Source organism: Macaca thibetana, chromosome 13, assembly GCF_024542745.1.
Source record: "Macaca thibetana thibetana isolate TM-01 chromosome 13, ASM2454274v1, whole genome shotgun sequence".
Lineage (NCBI taxonomy): Eukaryota > Metazoa > Chordata > Mammalia > Primates > Cercopithecidae > Macaca > Macaca thibetana.
Window position 1 is genome coordinate 34,962,677 of NC_065590.1, and position 12,110 is coordinate 34,974,786.

Here is a 12,110-nt window from a genome sequence, read left to right on the forward strand (position 1 = left end):
ATGAAAAATATAGTGGTTAAAATAAAGAACTGGACCAGGCACGGTGGCTCATGCCTATAATCCCAAAACTTTGGGAGGCTGAGGTGGGAGGATTGTTTGAGCCCAGGAGTTAGAGACCATCCTGGGCAACACAGCAAGACCCCATGTCTACTAAAAATATAAAAATTAGCCAGGCATGGTGGCACGTGCCTGTAATCCCAGCTACTCAAGAGCTGAAGCAGGAGAATTGCTTGAACCCGGGAGGCGGAGGTTGCAGTGAGCCAAGATAGCACCACTGTACTCCGGCCTGGGTGACAGAGTGAGACTCCATCTCAAAAAAAAAAAACAAAAGAAAAGAATAGTTAGGCTAAGTAGTAGATTGGAGCTTTCTGGGGATAAATTAGTAATTTGGAAGGCCAGATTGAAATCATCTCCCTTAGAAAAGAAGAAAAGGACAAATAAATAGAAAACATATTATTTAAAAAGCAAAGACACATGGAAGAGAAAAATAGAAGTGCTAATATTTAGATAATAAGTGATATGGTTTGGCTCCGTGTTCCTACCCAAATTTCATCTCAAACTGTAATCTCCATATGTCAAGGGAGGGACTGGTGGGAGGTGATTGGATCATAGAAGTGGTTTCTTAGTGCTGTTCTTGTAATAGTGAAGGACTTCTCACAAGATCTGATGGTTTAAAAGTGGCTGTTTCCCCTGCTCTCTCTCTTTCCCACTACCATGTAAGATGTGCCTTGCTTTCCTTTCTGCCATGATTGTAAGTTTTCTGAGGCCTTCCCAGTCATGCAGCATTGTGAGACAATGAAACCTTATTATCTTTATAAATTACCCAGTCTCAGATAGTTCTTTATAGCAGTGTGAAAACGGACTAATACAATAGGAGACCCAGAAAGAGAGAAACAAAAAATGTGGAGGAGGGTATATTTGAAGAAATAATAGTGATAAATTTCCCAAAGTGAAGTAGAGGGGAAGGAGGAGGAGGAAGAATGGAAGGAGGAGGAGAAGAAGAAGACTTTAGGTTGAAAGAAGCTGTAAAGAATAGGTAGAGAAAACTAAATAGGAATGTGAAATTTGAGACTAGCAAAGTCTAAGAGAAAATTTTAAAAGTTTTCAGAGAGAGAGTAGTTCTCACACAAAGGAACAAAAATCAGATTGACTTTCAGAGAGTTTTCAAAAAAGCACTGGATACAGGAAGTCATAAGAATATTATTTTTAAAATATTAGAAGTAAAGAACTTAGTAGAATTTTATATCAAATCAAAACATCAGGATGGGTATGGTGGCTCATGCCTGTAATCCTAGCACTTTGGGAGGCTGAGACAGGTGGATCACTTGAACTCAGGAGTTTGAGACCAGCTTGGGCAACATGGTGAAACCCCATCTCTACAAAAACAAAACAAAACAAAACAAAACAAAACAAAAAAAAACCAAAACAGCCAGTTGTGGTGTCACACATCTGTAGTCACAGCTACTCGGGAGGCTGAGGTGAGAGGATGGCTTGAGTCTGGGAGGCAGATGTTGCGGTGAGCTGAGATTGTGCCATTGCACTTCAGCCTGGGTGACAGAGCCAGACCCTGTCTCAAGAAAAAACAAAAAACAAAAAACATCATTTAAATATGAGGGCATAATAAAAATATTCTTAATCCCAGAAAGTTTCATAACATTTGTCATAGAAAGATCCACACCAAAAGCTATTTTGGATGAAGGGTATAAAGAGAAAATGCAAACCCAGAATTTGGCTACCATATTGGATGGCACAAATCTAGGTCCTTGCAATGCAAAATGTAGTCTTTGAACCAGCATCAGCATCATTACTACCTGGGAGCTTGTTATAAATGCAAAGTCTTAGGCCCCATCTCAGAATCATGCAGAATCAGTATCTGCCTTTTAAGAAGGGTTATAGGCCCTTTGAGCATTTGAGAAGCCATAGTATAGATGATATCAGCATGATTGAGATTGGAACGTAGGGAAGACTAAGGGAATGTGAAAGTGTGCTAAAATTCTTGTCAAATTAGAGAGGAAATAAAGGATTGAAAAGCAACATTTAAAAATAGGACAACTCAACATCTGAGACAATAGAAACTGGTCCAAATATATATAAATAATTAGAATTAATGTGAATGAATTTAACTTAATGGGTAAAATGCAAAGATTGACAGAATAGAGTTTAAAATATAAATTTATGCTATTTACAAGGCACATTTAAAGCTAAGTACCAGGACAAATTAAAAGTAAAAGGAAGGAAAAAGTTATATCATCAAATACTAATACTAATAGAGAACCCAGTCCAGCCCAGACATGTGTGGAATTTAGGTACAAGAAGGAGGTGTCATATCAGATCAGTAAAGATGTTAACATAACTAGAAAATAATGGTTATTCATATAGAAGTTGACAAAATTGGAATCCTCTTTTTATATACAGAAATCAACTCAAGATAGATTGTGAACTTATGCATTAATATCCTGAATTTAAAACTCCAGGTATAAAAATATTTTTGAAAAAAGACACAGAAAGTTTTTCTTGTAAAGGAAAAGATCAATAGATTTGTCTATATTAAAATTAAGAATCTTAGTTGCCTAAAAGACATATAAAATAAAGTATACAAACAAGCCAGCATAACAGCCAGCTAACAACACAATGACAGGAGAAAATCCACACTTATCAATACTAACCTTGAATGTAAACAGCTTAAGTGCCCCATTTAAAAGGCACGGAGTGGCAAGCTGGATAAAAAAGCAAGACCCAATGGTATGGTGTCTTCAACAGACCCATCTCACATGTAATGACACCCATAGGCTCAAAATAAAGGAATGGAGGAAAATCTACAAACCAAATGAAAATCAGAAAAAAGCAGGGATTGCAACCATAATTTCAGATGAAAAAAACTTAAACAAAGATCAAAAAAGACAAAAAAGGGCATTATGTAACGGTAAAGAGTTCAATTCAATGAGATCTAACTATCCTAAATATATATGCACCTAACACAGGAGCACCCAGATTCCTAAAGCAAGTTCTTAGAGACTTACAAGGAGACTTAGACTCCCACACAATAATAGTAGGAGACTTCAACATTCCACTGTCAGTATTAGACATATCATTGAGGCAAAAAATTAATAAAGACATTCAGAACCTGAACTCAACATTGGACTAAATGGATCTTCTAGACCTCCACAGAACTCTCCACCCCAAAACAACAGAATATTCATTGTTCTCATCACCACATGGCACATACTCTAAAATTGACCAATCAGATATAAAACAATCCTGAGCAAATGCCAAAGAACCAAAATTGTGCCAAATACACTCTCAGACCACAACACCATAAAAATAGAAGTCAAGATTTTAAAATTTGTTCAAAACCTTGCAATTACATGGAAATTAAACATCATGCTCCTGAATGATTTTTGGGTAATAATGAAATTAGGGCTAAAGTCAAGAAGTTCTTTGAAATTAATGAGAACGAAGATATAACATACTAGAATCTTTGGGCAATAGCTAAGGCAATGTTAAGAGGGAAATTCAAAGCACTAAACACCAATATAAAAAAGCTGGAAATATCTCAAATTAACAACCTAACATTACAATGAACAGAATTAGAGAAACAAGAGCAAGCCAAACCCAAAGCTAGCAGAAGACAAGAAATAACCACAATCAGAGGTGAACTGAAGGAAATTGAGACACAAAAAACCATTCAAAAGATCAATGAATCCAGAAGTTAGTCTTTTTGAAAAAATTAATAAGATAGATAGTCTGCTAGCTAGACTAATGAAGAAGAAAAGAGAGAAGATTCAAATAAACACAATTAGAAATGACAAAGAAGATGTTACCACTGATACAAAAGGAATACAAATAACCATCTGAAACTACTATGAACACCTCTGTGCACACAAACTAGAAAACTGAAAAGAGATGAATAAATACCTGGACACATACACTCTCCCAAGACTGAACCAGGAAGAAATCGATTCCTTGAACAGACAATAACAAGCTTCGAATTTGAATCAGTAATAAATAGCCAACCAACCAAAAGAAGCCCAGGACCAGATGAATTCACAGCCAAATTCTACCAGATGTACAAAGAAAAGCTGGTACCATTCCTACTGAATCTACTCCAAAAAATTGAGGAGGAGGGACTCCAACTCATTCTATGAGGTCAGCATTGTCCTGACACCAAAACGTGGCAGAGACACAACAACAACAAAAAAGAAAACTTCAGGCCAATATTATTGATAAACTGGCCTCTTGATGACAAAATCCTGAAGAAAATACTTGCAAACTGAATCCAGCAGCACGTCAAAAAGCTAATCCACCATGATCAAGTAGCCTTCATTCCCAGGATGCAAGGTTGGTTCAATATATGCAAATCAATAAATGTGATTAATCACATAAACAGAAGTAAAGACAAAAACCACACAATTATCTCAATGGATGCAGAAAACGCTTTCAATAAAATTCAAAATCCTTTCATATTAAAAACTCTCAATAAACTAGGTATAGAAGAAATACACCTCAAAATAATCAGAGCCATCTATGACAAAACCACAACCAACATCATACTGAATGGGCAAAAGCTGGGAGGGTTCCCCTTGAAAACTGGCACAGGACAAGATACCCTCTCTCACCACTCCTATTCAACATTGTATTGGAAGTCCTAGCTAGAGCAGTCAGGCAAGATAAAGAAATAAAGCACATCCAAATGGGAATAGAGAAAGTAAAACTATCTATGTTTGCAGACAACGTGATTCTTTACCTAGAAAAGCCTTAGTCTTGGCTGAAAATCTCCTTCAGCTAATACACAACTTCAGCAAAGCTTCAGGATACAAAATCAATGTACAAAAATCATTAGCATTCCTATATACCAACAACAGCTAACTGAGAGCCAAATCAGGAATACAATCTCATTCACAATTATCACAAAAAGAATGAAATACCTGGGAATAAGCTAACCAGGAGGTGAAAAATCTCTACAATGAGAATTACAAAACACTGCTCAAAGAAATCATACATGACACAAACAAATGGAAAAACATTCCATGCTCATGGATACAAAGCAATTTACAGATTCAATGGTATTCCTATCAAACTACCAATGACATTCTTCACAGAACTAGAAAAAACTATTTTAAAATTCATATGGAACCAAAAAAGAGCCTGAACAGCCAAGGCAATCCTAAGCAAAATAAACGAAGCTGAAGGCTCACATCACCCGACTTCAAAATATACAATAAGCCTATAGTAACCAAAGTAGCATGGTACTGGTACAAAACAAGACACATAAACCAATGGAAAAGAGTAGAGAGTCCAGAAATAAGGCAGCACACCTACAACTTTCCAATCTTTGACAAACAAGACAAAAACAAGCAATGGGGAAAGGATTCTCTATTCAATAAATGGTGCTATGATAACTGGCTAGCTATATGCAGAAGATTTAAACTGTACCCCTTTCTTACACCACATATAAAAATAAACTCAAGATGGATTAAAGACTTAAATGTAAAACCCAAAACTATAAAAGTTGTGGTAAGCAACCTTGGAAACACCATTCTGGACATAGGAACTGGTGAAGATTTCATGATGAAGACTCCAAAATCAATCACAACAAGAGCAAAAATTGGCAGATGGAATTTAATTAAACAAAAGAGCTTCTGCACAGCAAAGGAAACTATCAACAGAGTAAACAGGCAACATACAGGATGGGAGAAAATATTTGCAAACTATGCATCTGACAAAAGTCTAATTTCCAGCATCTATATGGAAATTAAACAAATTTACAAGCAAAACCTGAATAACTCCATTAAAAAGTGAGCAAAGGACATGAACAGACACTTTTCAAAAGACATACATGTGGCCAACAGGTATGTGAAAAAAACCTCAACATCACTAATCATTAGAGAAATGCAAATCAAAACCACAATAAGATACCATCTTACACAAGTCAGAATGGCTGTTATTAAGAAGTCAAGAAATAACAGATGGCGACAAAGTTGCGGAGAAAAGGCAATGCTTGTATACTGTCAGTAGGAGTGTAAATTAGTTCAACCATGTAGAAAGCAGTGTGGTGATTCCTCAAAGAGCTACAGGACTACCATTCAACCCAGTAATCCCATTACTGGGTACAGACCCACAGGAATGTAAATTATTCTGCCATAAGGACATATGCACATGAATGTTCATTGCAGCAGTATTCACAATAGCAAAGACATGGAATCAACCTAAATTTCCATCAGTGACAGACTGAGAAAATGTGGTACATATATACTTTGGAATACTATGAAGCCATAAAAAAGAATTAGATCCTGTCTTTTGTGGGAACGTAGGTGGAACTGGAAGCCATTATCCTTAGCAGACTAATGCAGGAACAGAAAACCAAATACTGCATATTCTTACTTATAAGAACAAACTAAATGATGAGAATTCATGAACACGATGAGGGGAACAACAGACACTGAGGTGTAGTAAAGGATGGAGTATGGGATGAGGGGAGAGGATCAGAAAAAATAACTACTGGGTACTAGGCCTAGCACCTGGGTGATGAAATAATCTGTACAACAAATCCCAGTGACACAAGTTTACCTATGTAACAGACCTGTACATGTATCTCTGAATCTAAAATAAAAATTAAAATGAATAAAGAAAGAAAGAAAGAAAAGAAAGTATGCAAAGTAGAAACTGAGAGAAGATATTTGCAGTAGCTACAGATAATGGATTTGCATTAAGAATATATAAAGAACTCCTATAGATTAATAAGAAAAGCACATACAACCCAATAGAAAATTTCCTGAAACTGTGAGCAGACATTTCACATAAGAGGAAACACATATCATCCACAAATAGATGAAGAGATGCTCAGCATCATTAATGATCAGAAAATGCAAATTAAGACCACAATGGGATGTTTTTAAACATACATCCAATTGGCAAAAATGAACAAGTCTGACAACACCAAAAGTTGAAGAGGATATGCCATCAAAGGACCTCTTTCTCATATCTTGCTGGTGGGGATTTAAATGGACACAACTAATGTGGAGAACAGTTTGGTACTACCTCCTAAAGTTTATCCTACCTTTTGAGCTAATCCTACATATATACTCAAGAGAAACTTGCACATGTATAACAGAGAAAACAAGCATAAGAATGTTCATAGCAGTGTTCACAATATCAAAAATCTGGCAATTTAAATGCCCATCAGTGGAAGAGTGGATGAGTAAATTGTTATAAATTCATATGATAAAATATTACATAGTAGTCAAAACAAATGAACTAAAATGATATACAACAATACGGATGAATCATAGTAATATAATATTAAGTGAAAAATGTAAGTCTCAAAAGATTCAGCACGGTATCACTTTTGTGAAGTTAAAATAAAAATATGTACATTTGAATGAATAGATAGATGCAGAAAAACTATACAAAAATAAAATATTTAAGTGATGAATACAGGGATTATGGATGATGACTCATTTGAGTTGAGACAGGCAGGGAAATGGTATGGAGGGAGATCATGTTTAGATGTAGGTTATTGTCAAGGCTCAAGCCTGTTTTGGGTGGTGGTTTCATAGATGCTTATGTAATCATTAAAGCTAACTAACTAACTAAAACTATCCATTTTAATTACTTACTGCGGTATAACAAGCCACTCCAAGCTGAATGGCTTAAAATAACCTTTGTTATTATTATACCTTATGATTCTCTGGAGTTCAGGTAGGGCACAGAGAGGCGTATCTTGTTCCACAATGGCTGGGGTCTCAGTTGGGATGAGTACAACAGCTGGGGCTGAAACATCTGGGGGTTGGTCAGGTGCTGCTCCCTTTCTCTCCATGGGGCTAGCTTAGGCTTTTTCACAACATGGTGGCCTCAGGGTAGTTGGACCTCCTACATGGTGGCTCAGGACTCTAACAGTGACTGCATTGAGAGGCCCAGGTAAAAGCTGCAAGTCTTCTTATGACCTAGTCTCAGAAATAAAGGCAAGAGGAGGAATAAACTCTACCTCTCAAAGGATGAAAAACATGTGATACAAGAAAGGGAAGAATTGATGGCACCCGACTTGAAGACAAGATACCACATGGCCTACCCAACTAAATAAATGAATGCATAAAAGCAGGTCACATGTGGACCAATGAGAATGAGTCATAAACCAATGGTTATGATTAATCCAATTCTCTACATCTGAGTTCCATTGAAAGAATGAAAATACAATTCTAAGAAACAATTTCTTGAGTACTATTATGTTAAAACATATAAAATTTTAGTTTTTGTAGGTCAAAAGGTCAAATATAAGCAGTTTTATGCAATTCAACCTAATAGCAATAATTAGAGATGTAACATTTAATTTAATTTCTATGTGAGAAGACTATATCATAAATAGATAAGTTATCCTCAAATTAATCTGTTAGTCATACATAATTTCCACAAATTCTCAATGATTTTTTTCAACCTGCCAGAAACGTTCTAATGTTTATATAAAGATTCAATATAAAAGAAGAGTCAACAAAATTACGAAAAAGCAAAGTAATGAAAAGATACTTACCCTTCCAGATAAGATATACAGAATTTTAAAACTATAGTAAATAAAAAGAGTGTGGCACCAACATCAGAACACACAAATGTAAAAGTAGAATTAAATAGAAAGTCCAAACAAAGACAAGTGTTTATAAGGGTTTAGTATAAGGTAAAGATAAGATTTCATTTAAGCAGGGAAAGAGTGGGCTGTCTGGTAAATGGCACACGCATAATTGGATTCTTTTAAAGCAAAAATATGGTTGGATTCTCTTCCTTATTTTTTACAAAAAATAAATTTCAAATAGGAATCCTTTCTACTCTTGCCACTAGAACAAAGCAATAAAGTAAGATGCTGATAGGTTTGACTACATAAAAAGTAGAAATTCATACTGAGAAAACTATTATGATGAAAAAAGTAAAAGAAAAAATTAGTGGAATTTTTTTTGCAATAAAAATATAGGAGTCAATCTTCTCTATATAAAGTGTTCTTAAAAATCAGTAAGAAATGTATAGCTTAATTGTAAGAACTGGAAAATTACATGAGTAGGCAATTCACAAAACTAACAGCTAACAAATACATTAAATATATTGATATTCAGTAGCAAAAATAAATGCAAAATGAGATATAGTTTTTCTCCATAACAGATTTGCAAAGCTTAACAGGAATAATATTGCACAATGCTTGTTGGGATATAGAGAAATCGACACTTTCATAACTTACTGGTTCAACTATAAATTAGTACAAACTTCCTAGAGGACTATTTGACCATCTCTATCAAAAGTCTTAAAATTGTGCAAGCCCTCTGACACCAGCAGTTCCATTTCTGGGAAGGAATGTAGCCTACGCAAATAATTGGAGTGTTAAACATGATAGATTGAATATGTGGATTTCTCTCTGCCTCCTCCTAATATCCCACTCGATTGACTAAAGTTAAAAGAGAAGTGTAAAATAACAAGGAGATGACAATGGAATAAAGTTGTCAACACAGCTTCAGAAGTTGAAAAATGGAAGCCTGAGCAGAGAATGGCAAATCAAACACATGTATTTAATTTTGCTCTTTTCCAAAATCTCTCCAAAGCTACAGTAAAGGGATTATTTTAAAAGGCCTGAATCCACAGCGTGGGGAGCAACTCATTTCTGTTAGCTGGAAAGCCAATAGAAGAGTGGTAATTTACTTGACAAATCTTACAAACCTGGGAACTCACCTGGATTGTATCACAGGACCTTCAAAAGACCCGGGAATTGAAACCTCTTGAAGGAGGTGATGGAAGGAATGTGTGTTGTGTGAACTAAAAAGTATCTGAGAATGGCCTCAATCAATTTAGAAAGTTTATTTTGCCAAGGTTAAGGACATATGCCTGGCAGGCAGGTCTGTGCCTTCTCCAAAGATGATTTTGAGGGCTTTAGTATTCAAAGGGGAAAGAGTGAATATTGGGTAAAGAGGAAGAAATTTTTAAGAGGTGTGGATAGGTAAGAGACAAACAGTTGAATTCTTTGGAGTCTGATCAGTCTTTCACTGAATACATAATTTACATGTGGGGCAAGGGCTGGGTAGAGAAACAGTCACTTATGTCTAGTTCAGAGAATCTGCATTTTTACATCAGAGGAAGCAATCAGATACGTATTTGTCTCAGGCCAGCAGAGGGATGACTTAGTGTTCTGCCCTTTGTCCTGCACCTGTGAAGATAAGCTGTCCATTTACATCCTGGGGCCCATAGGGTTTTCCTAGTTGGCAAATTGTGAGGGAGGTATGTAACTTAAAAAAAAGTCTTTGTAGCTATCTTATTTAGAAATAAATAGGAGGCAGGTTTGCCTGACACAGTTCCCAGCTTGACTTTTCCCTTTGCCTTAGTGATTTTGAGGTCCTGAGATTTATTTTCCTTTCACAGTTGCTAACATAGAAAGAGTTCTCTGAAAGCTGTTTAAGAGGTAGTTAAAAAAATAAAAAAAGGGAATTAGCTCTCTAAGCCCCTTCTCCAAATATGTGCCACTGAGTGCCTGCCCCACCCCTACCCTGGCAGATGGTGAGGTCTGTTGTCTGAAGAGGGCTGTTGGCATTCCTTGACTTGTGGCCATATCATGCCACACTCTGCCTTTGTGGCCACATTGCCTCCTCCTCTGCTGGGTGTGTAATCTCCCTCTGTGTTATAAGGACAGTTGTGATGGCATTTAGGGCCTGCCCAGATAACCCAGAATAATCCCCTCATTTCAAAGTCTTGAATGTAATCTCATCTGCAAAGACCCTTTTTCCAAATAAGTTAATGTAAATTTACAGGGATTAAGCTGTGAATGTCTTTTGGGGAGCATTTGTAAAAACCAACCTTACATTTCTGGGATGAACCCCATTTGGTTACGCTGTATTACCCTTTTTAGAGATGTATTACTGGATTTAATTTACTAAATATCTTAAAGGATTTTTTTTTTTAGGTTTAATATCATGAATAAAGACATTGGTTTGAGATTTTTTGTAGTCTTTGTTAGGTTTATTTTTTATTTTGTTTATCTATTTATTTTGTCTTTACTTGAGGACATAATCCCAGGGAATCTTTGTTAGGTTTAGAGATCATGGCTGTGGTGTCAATTCCCGCTTCATGTGTTTTGAAGAACTAGTCATTTGTTTCATGATTTCTGTTGTTTTCTCTGTTCCCTTTTAAAAATGAATTTATACTCTTTATTATTTCCTTTTGTTTTCTTATTTAGGGTTTGACTTGCAACTTTTTAAATTTCTTAGGTGGACATTTAAACCATTAATTTATAATCTTTTCCTCCTAATATATAAGCACTTAATGCTACAAATTTCCCTCAGAGCATTGCTTTATCTGTAATCCACCCACTTTGGTTGATTGTGCTTTCCCTTTCATTCAATTCAAAATATGGTTTTATTTAAATTGTGAATTCTTTGAAATATGGAAGGCTGGGTTATTTAGAAATGTATTGTTTAGTTTCCAAATATTTAGATTTCAGATACTTTGTGTTATTGATGTCTAGTTTAATTCTGTTGTGATAAGGGAATTTTGCCTGATTTCAATACTCTTAAATTTAGGCAGTTTTGTTTTACAACACGGAATATAATCTGTTTTGGTCAATGTTCCATAAACACTTGAAAAGAATGTGTCTTTTGCTATAGACGGATGGCAAAATCTGTAGATGTCAATTAAGTCAAGCTGGTTGATAGTGTTGTTCAAGTCTTCTGTATTCCTTTTTTGTTTGTTTGTTTAAGAGGCAGGGTCTTGCTCTGTCACTTATGCTAGAGTACAGTAGTGTGATCATAGCTCACTGCAGCCTTGTTCTCCTGGGCTCAAGCCATCCTCCCACCTCAGCCTCCCAAGTAGCTGGGATTAAAGGTGCACACTACCATGCCTGGCTAATTTTTAAATTTTCTGTAAAAATGTTGCCTTGCTATGTTGCCCAAGCTGGTCTCAAATTTGTGGACTCAAGTGATCCTCCTGCCTTGGCCTCCCAAAGTGCTGAGAGTAAACAAATGAGCCACCTCACCTAGCCCAGTCTTCTATATTCTTATTGATTTTCTGTCTACCTGTTCTATCGATTACTGGAAGAGGAATGTTGAAATCTCCAATTGTAATAATAAATTTATCTATTTCTTTGTTCTATT